The sequence below is a fragment of the Misgurnus anguillicaudatus genome, chromosome 13 (genome assembly GCF_027580225.2).
Source record: "Misgurnus anguillicaudatus chromosome 13, ASM2758022v2, whole genome shotgun sequence".
Lineage (NCBI taxonomy): Eukaryota > Metazoa > Chordata > Actinopteri > Cypriniformes > Cobitidae > Misgurnus > Misgurnus anguillicaudatus.
The window spans coordinates 26023337-26032546 of record NC_073349.2 but is presented as its reverse complement, the minus strand read 5'-3'; the positions used below and the strand labels follow the sequence as shown (position 1 = coordinate 26032546).

General features: G+C 35.9%; 1 protein-coding gene across 1 annotated transcript in view; it reads right to left on the bottom strand.

Moving 5' to 3' along the window:
- The window catches only part of hoxc13a (homeobox C13a), a 90127-nt gene extending 81635 nt beyond the window's left edge, over positions 1-8492 (bottom strand). Inside the window, exons 1-2 of the transcript XR_012372957.1 lie at positions 8292-8492; positions 3714-3831 (exon numbers count right to left, since the gene is read on the bottom strand). The gene's annotated coding sequence lies outside the window, so the exon portion shown is untranslated. The remainder of the gene's footprint in view (positions 1-3713; positions 3832-8291) is intronic.
- Between the last annotated feature and the right edge of the window lie 718 nt (positions 8493-9210).

Here is a 9210-nt window from a genome sequence, read left to right as displayed (position 1 = left end):
GATTTTTTTGCTTGTTTTATGCACAAAATCACCCAAATTTTATATTTTTGGTCTAAAAACTAGACTTATTTTCTTGGGTCGTTTTGCTCATCAAGAAAAAGCATCTTAATTTGGGAATTTTTGGATGTTTTTTGCTGAAAACAAAACAAAAATACTAAGATTCTTTTTTCTTGAAAACAATTTTTTGCAGTGTACTTTCAAATATGTGTTGAAAAATGTATGAGAATTAAATGTCAAAGCAATAAACAGACAATTAATCGTCACAATTAATTAGGCAATTAACCGTCAACCAAATTTCATAATCGTGACAGCCCTAGTGGCATGACACGTGTTAAGTGTCCCTAAATTGTGTAGTGCTTCTTGTCATTTTTGCATTTATGCAAAACAACATAAGGATAAGGAAATAATGACAGAATATACTTTATTTTGGTGAACTATCCCTTTAAAGTCAAGATTTAGTTTGGGTCCTCTTTATTTTGTGGTTCTTGTGCTAGAAGTATTTATAACTGTTGTTGCAACATCATGAAAGTTCACAGGTAAACTCAATATGTGCAATGCGAAACACCAGCTAATCGGCAATTGACCATCATGTTTAGATATAAGAGTAGCACTTTTGATTCCATCATCCTAAAAGGATTCATATAAACAAAGTTGTTGTTGTTTATTTTGGTGGAGGAACTCCACTGTATACCAATGAAAATTGGATATTGACTATTCCAAATAATCTCTGCTTTATACTGGGTGCTTTGTATATTTATGTTAGTTTTGTGCATTTTACTGAGTCACTGTTTGATATAACACAAAATTCTTGTTTTGTTTGTTAAATGTACTATGAACATAAAATAATTTAATTACAACATTTATAATTATTTGACACATTTGGGTTTTAGGAAAGTTTAAATTTAAGGAACTCATGTTCATTATTTCATAATGAATGACTCGTCTTAAGGATTCACTGGGATCACATGGACATTTTTACCAAATTATTATTTCAGGTTGGCCTGATTACTTTTAAATAGGGATGCACCGATACAAAATTTCCGTGTTGAAACCGATATTTCATTACTTAATGACATCTACTGATAGATACAGATGGTTTTGCTTTTTACTCCTTGTTTCAAAGTATCATGTAGTGAAATCCTAGAAGTGCAGAGCGTAAATGTGTCCCTAGGCACCAAAACCAGTCATAAGGGTCATTAACTTTAATTGAGTTGAGAACTTTAATTTATTCCACCATCTTTGGAATAAATAAGCTTTCCATTGATGTGTGGTTTGTTAGGATAGGACATTATTTGACTCAGATACAACTAGGGCTGCATAAAAAATAATCGCAACTAATCGTTTGCAGAATAAAAGTTTTTCTTAAAAATCATATATGTGTGTGTATTGTAATAATTCTGCATATAAACACACACAATTATTATACACAATAAACGCATATATATGATTCTGCAAACGATTAGTTGCGATTAGTTGTTATGCAGCCCTAGATATAACTATTTGAAAATCTCGAATCTAAAGGTGCAAAACTCTAAATATTGAGAAAATCACCTTTACCGTTTCCAAATAAAGTCCTAAGCAACTGCATCCACTCACAAAAATAAAGTTAATATACATTTACGGTAGAAAATTTACAAAATATCTTTATGGGACATGATCTTTACATAATATCCTAATGATTTTTGGGATAAAAGAAAAATTTATAATTTTGACCCATAAGATGGCTATTTTGGCTATTGCTACCTGTGTAACTTAAGACTTTAAGAGGTTTTGTGGTCCAGGGTCACAAATGCAATACTGTTGTCATTGTTACCCAATTCAAATTAATTACACAGTACGAGTTCTGACGCCCCCTTTTGGATTGTCAGGATATACTGTAATCCGCCCTGATCACTGGCTGTTTTTAAACAATCGTACATGTCCGATAGCGGAAAAAAAATGCTATCATATCACGATGATATATCGCCCCATTCCTACTTTAAAAATAACATTCATAATGAAAATATTTTTAATGCATACATTAAGAAGTGCAAATAATGAAGTATGAATATCAATATTTAAAACATTTTCCAGTTGTTTTTGCAAATCTGGCCTTTTTTGTTGTTACTGCTGTTATGTTTACTTTACAGTACATTCAGACGTGGCAAAAGCGTTAACGCTTGATGAAAGGCTTGCCTGAAGCGTGGCAAACAGCCAATCACAGTGGCCGCAACACATGCTTCGGTCTTCCATAAATGTAATTGGCTGGCTCTGCCTAGGTTATTTGCATAAGGCGATCTGATTGGCTGACGCACGCTTTGCCGCTTGAAAAGTTAAGAAATGTTCAACTTCTGTCGCGAGCAACTGCACTGACGCGGCACCGACGGATCCACAATTCAGTTCGGCAACGCATGACGTCACCCATTAAAAGTGAATGGTAAGCGTCAACGCTTACGCTCCGTGTGAATGTACCGTTAGACTTCTGTTTGAATAGTTTTATGATGTTATTTGCTTTTTATACATTTCTTCAGTACTGAATTTAAGAGTGATATCAACGTTAATACACTTTGATAAAACATCTGTTGTATTCACTACTGTATTTTAGGTAAGCTGTATTGTATGTTTGACTTGGTTTTTCTTAAGTTTTAAGTTGTACTGTAATGTGTCACCATAAAAATCTGGAAACATGTCACCTTCAAGACCCACCCAGTAGACACAGCAAAACCTTTGATAGTCATACCACATTTACCCATTTAACCAATATATTAAGATTAGTCATATGTAACAAGTAAAGTACTTTATTTTCATTGTATAAGAGTGTTTTATGAACACGGGTCATTTCGGGGCAGCACGAGTTTCGTCTTCGCCTTTGAACTTGACTTGATGTTTGCGTTTGTGCAGTTATTCTTACATTCACTTACCTAACATGTTTTTGTTGATGCAATTGTGAGGTTTTGTTCAGGGTGTGGGATGGGTTTCAGTAATAAAATGGTTTAATGTAACATTTGTGATGTGTCCATTGGCTTTCTCATTATTTTCATTGAGTTTTTTATGTTTAATGGATATTTAAATTTCAATTAAACCCACTGTTAGTTTAATTTTCATTTTGGTTATCTTAACACACTTGATATCATCTCACAGATAGCACACATATTGTCCTTTGATTATGGATGCACCATGCCAGCTGTACCTCTAATGGTCCAGGCAGCGTCTTTGATTTACCTGTGATGTAGAATTGGACCATTGCCCTCCTGTTATCCTCTCTTGCTTTTTAACAACTTTTTGCTGACCTTCACCCCATTTTTTCCTCTGTTGCTTTTTCTATACCTCTCCCTTTCTAGCCGCCTTGATTTTTTTTCAACTCTCTACATTCACTCCCTTTGCAGCATGGCGGAAGCTAATTATAAAATCAATGAAGCCGGGCTGCCTGCTTTACGGCCGCCTCTAAAACCTTAACAGGGAAATCACTGTAGGATTGATGACTCCTTCACTCTTTATCTCTTTTAATTAGAAATGTAAAAGATATGAAGAGCCTGGGGCCACCACACTGCACTCTGGCATTACAACGCTCTACTTGCACCCTGTTCTCTTCCACTCGCTCTCTCTCCTTTTATTTCCACTTTCTATCGCTCTCTCTCTCTGTCCATCTTTCTACTGTTTATTTCTGGTCTTAGCCTTGGTTGGAGTTTTAAATGCATCATTGTCACCCCTGTATTTGGTAGCATTTCGGTCACCTTTTGCTGCCCACCTTGGTCTTCTGCGATGCATGCATGACATGTATGATCTTCTGTGTGTCATGTCTGTCTCCTTTAAGACCTTTTCTTCAGTGAACACCTGCAGCCCAAGCGCTTTCTGTACATAAGGAAAGCAGAAATTATTATAAGTCACTTTGCATTTTATTACTTAAATGAACTGCATTAAACTAGTGCAGACTGTATGGTCTACTTGCTAGGCAAGTTATTGGAGTCATTCATTTCTTTTATGTTCAATACCTTAAGACATTTTTTAGTTGCTGTTATTCTTCTGTGCTCGCTTTACTATCTACACCATCTTTCCTATTCTTATCTGTCTGTCTTATTCCTATCTATCCATCCATCTACCTACCCACCCACCCATCTATTCATGTATCTATCTGTCCATCTAGCTACCATTCAGTTGCTATTATTCTTTTCTACTCACCTTACTATCTATACTGTATTATTCCTATCGATCCATCCATCTACTCACCCATCCACCATCTAATTGCTATTATTTTTTTCTACTCACCTTACTATCTATACTGTATTATTCCTATCTATCCATCCATTCATCTACCTACCTACCCATCCATCCATTTATCCACCCATTTACCATCCAGTTGCTATTATTCTTTTCTACTCACCTTACTATCAAATTCAAGTTCAGTTTATTCATAAAGCGCTTTATAAATTCTTATTGATCCACCCATCTACCTACCTGCCCATCTATCCATCCATTCATCTATCTTTCCATCCATCTATCTACCTGTCTATCTACCTGTTTGTCTGTCTGTCTGTCTGTCTATCTATCTGTCTACCTACCTACCTACCTACCTACCTACCTACCAACCGGTCAATCTTTCCATCTGTCTATCTGTCTATCTGTCTATCTGTCTATCTGTCTATCTGTCTATCTATCTATCTATCTATCTATCTATCTATCTATCTATCTATCTATCTGTCCAATTTCTGTCCGTCTATCTGTCTGTCTGTCTGTCCGTCTATCTATCTGTCTGTCTGTCTGTCTGTCTGTCTGTCTGTCTGTCTGTCCGTCTGTCTGTCTGTGTGTCTGTCTGTCTGTCTGTCTGTCTGTCTATCTATCTATCTGTCTGTCTATCTATCTATCTATCTATCTATCTATCTATCTATCTATCTATCTATCTATCTATCTATCTATCTACCCATCTGTCTATCTATCTACCCATCTGTCTATCTATCTATCTATCTACCCATCTACACATCTGTCTAGCCATCTATCTACCCATTTTTCTACCCATCTTTCTACCCATCTATCTACCCATCTGTCTACCCATCTGTCTATCCATCTATCTACCCATCTGTCTATATATCTGTCTACCCATCTGTCTACCCATCTATCCATCCATCCATCTATCTATCTACCCGTCTGTCTACCCATCCGTCTATCCATCCGTCTACTCGTCTGTCTACCCGTCTGTCTGTCTGTCTGTCTGTCTGTCTATCTATCCATCTACCTATCCATCTATCTATACATCTACTCGTCCATCTATCTACCCATCTGTCTATCCATCTACCCATCTGTCTATCCATCTACCCATCTGTCTATCCATCTACCCATCTGTCTATCCATCTACTGATCTGTCTGTCTGTCCATCTACCCATCTGTCTGTCTATCCATCTACCTATCCATCTACATATCCAACTACCTATCCAACTACCCATCTATGGATCTCTCCATCCATCCGTCCGTCTATCCAGCCATCCAGTTGCTATTATTTTTTCTACTCGCCTTATTATCTACACCATCTTTCCTGTTCTAATCTGTCTATCTGTCTTATTCCTATCTATACATCCATCGACCTACCTACCCACTCACCCACCCATCTATCCATCTACCTACCCATCCAACCATCTTTCCATCCATCCACTTATCTATACATCTAGCTACCATTCAGTTGATTTTCTTTTTTTCTCACCTTACTATCTATACAATCTTTCCTGTTCTAATCTGTCTGTCTGTCTTATTTCTATCTATACATCCATCTACCCACCCACCCATCTATCCATCATCCATCTACCTACCCATCCATCCATCCATCTTGTCCTGTTCTAATCTGTCTGTCTTATTCCTATCCATCTATTTATCCATCCACCACCACCTACTGATTCATCTAGCTATCTTTATTTTTTTTATGGTGTCTGCCAAAGTTAAAGTTAATAATGCTTATGATATTTGCCTGCATGCATGGTATACCATAAAATAAAAAGACACTCAATCATACAGAGACCCAAATCATATCTAGGCAACTAATATTATAATAACTTGAGAATGGTTAGTTGTGATATTTTATAGGTTACCTTGACTATGAAGACTTGTATGCTTTAATACTTTATATTTGCCTTCTACTACTAAAACCCATTGATAGAAACATATATTATATACAGATATTTTCATAATTAAAAATAAAAACAACATGTAATACTCATTTTAAGCAGTGGAGGCCGCCACTATGTTTTGTGCATAGTGCATTCTGGGTTGATGCCGTTCAGGTTGAAAGGTAAAATATGATTACAGTTTACTATAGTAAATATCATGGTATCTACTATAGTTTTTCATGTGAGAATGTTTTACTCTCCACTCTAACCTACCTCTCCAATCATTATTATTTTGATTGTATATTTTCTGTATTGTTTATCATTTAGTCAGGGTACCCTTTTTCACCCTCCACAATACCCTAACAACCGCATAGCAACCTGAAGATGAACCGTTTAGCATCCACACCGCAACGCCCTCACAACCACCCACAGCACACAAGCATTGCGGCAGCGAGTTTGGTACAGGCATGCAGCACTCGCAGACAATGTATTATATCAGTGAATATCTCTCCACATGTGCCTCTTTTGTTATTTCCATAATTGATGCAATTGTCTCTTAGACATCACTCTAGTCTTTTATTATTGCTCTTTTCTCCTTCATTTAACTCTCATTACGCTCTGCGCTATGCGGCGAACGCCACATGACGCCGAGCATGATTGCCATGAAAGAAAAAAACATGTCCTGCCTCTTTAAATCCATCACCTTGACAGCCTGCCTTGTGTTACCATGGCAACATCTCATTGAAATTGAATATATAGAGGGTCCTTGTGAACCAGCGTATAATGTATTGGCCTTGTTTTAATCTTAGCTCCAGTTTATTGATGCTTAATAAAATTTAATTACACTAATCGTTTAATTAAAAATCCCATACCACTGTTTACCACTATACCCTCAAGCTGAGAATAAATAGAACTGCGTATTGTTAGCCTCTGTGTGCCAATGAAGTGTACAGGTTTGAACCGTCCAAGTGCGGTGTTAGGTCAGAATTTTAAAAAAGGATATGGATGAATTTGTCGTTTTTATGGATATCAAGGCATGTTTAAATAGGTGTGGTAATCTATTACACCCAGATGAGCCAGAACACACTTTGTTTCTTTAACTCAGTTGGTAGAGCACTATGTTAGCAGTGCAAAAGGTCATGGGTTCACAGGTATACATTCATACATTTTATTAGTATGTATTTGTGTGTTCCCTGGAAGTCACTTTGGATTAAAGCGTCTGCCAAATGGATAAATATAAAATGACCATGAAGGCACTGATTTGAAATTAAAAAGCTCCAATCTACTGCAAGCAAAAAATAATGTCCTATGGTTTGCTGGTAAGTTGTCACAACCAGTTCAATAAAAGACTGTGAAAATGAACATTTGAACATTTTAAAATATTTTCCTTTTAAATTAACGTCTATTTAATGGCCTACAAGATTAATTTCTTTCTTTTTAGTGAAATTAAATTCCATAATCATTTGAGCCATCTCAGCCTTTTAATATGCTGTCTATCCGTATGAGTAATGCAGGGATGTGTCTTTGTCCTGGGATAATTACTGTATGACACATGCAGATAAATGAGGACACACTGGCACAATCCATTAGTTTTGCTCTCAGATGTGTTTGTGTGTGGTTACTAGCTGATTAATTACAGCGAGTTCTCCAGCCAGCGGGGTATTAATGTAATTTTTTATGGTGCGTGATCGCCCTCTAATGGACGAAAGAAGTGATGTATTTAATTTCATTTCAAATGTGTTTGGCAGTTGCAATACAGTTTTACAGAAAATATCTTGAAAAATAGAAAACATATGGCTTAATAAAAAGTTATTATTGCAAATATTTAATTAGATAAAATAAATGTAAAAATAGGTATTTATGAAAAATAGGGGCTGAGGGACTGTTATCGAACTGTTATGTTTAAGTTATACTGATATAAAGCAAGTATGTGTTTCAATACATGGAAATACATATGAACACATACAAAATATACAAATACAGAAAAATGACAATAATTATATTGATAATGGTGTGACGCAAATAGCGTTTAAAATAAAGAAATTAAGCAAATTAACTTCATATTGATGTTATTAACTCAAATTAATCTACTTTTGACTGCAAATGTGTTATCTGCTGTTAACTACGTTAGTTTAATTTCTGTGTTTTCAAGTCAATACAAGAACCGCAAGGCTGGTAACGTTAAAGTTGATTTCCATCATATAACGTTACAATACTCACCCTCATCATGTCTTTCCACGTTCTGTGTTAAAAGCACCAAACCAGTAACATAATAATCTACAGCACTGGGGCGTTATCGTCCAAGTCTTTAATATACCGGTAAACAGCTCTGAAGAGCAATGCGAAAGTTTGGTTGAAAATCTTGCAGCATATCTGAGGCGCTACTCAAACACTCCACGTGAACCAGCTGTGTGTGTTCTCGCGATACTCTGTCGTCATATTCCTATCAGTCTGCGCAGCGTTGCGTGAAGTTAAACACTAGTTTTAGTTTTCTTGTGAAAATGTGTTTCTCATGATCCTTAAAAGCTTTTTATCTCAATGTGTTTGAATGTTTAGTGTTCAGTAGTCAGAGGTATAAAGTAGTATTTTTATTTAAAGGGGACATTTTTGAATTTTAAAAACGTAAAATAAATCCATGGTGTACCCAAAGTACACATGCGAAGTTGTAGCATAAAATACCATATAGATCATTTATTACGGCATGTTAAAATTGCCACTTTGTATGTGTGAGCAAAAATGTGTTGTTTTTGGGTGTGCCCTTTTAAATGCAAATGAGATTATATCTGCACTAAATGGCAGTGCCGTGATTGGATAGTGCAGAGTAAGGAGTGGAATTATCCCCTTCTGACATCACAAGGGGAGCCAAATTTCAATGACCTATTTTTTCACATGCTTGCAGAGAATGGTTTACCAAAACTAAGTTTTCTGGGTTTTTATAGAAGCACTGGGGACCCAATCATAGCAACTAAACATAAACAAAGTCAGATTTTAATGATATGTCACCTTTAATCAAATACATTTTTCAAGTATCTGTACTTTATCAAAAATATTTTTCTTTTACTTCATTCTAAAGTATAATACTTCTTACGCCACTTCATTATACATTTCATTTATTACTTAATTACAGTAAAAACCTAGT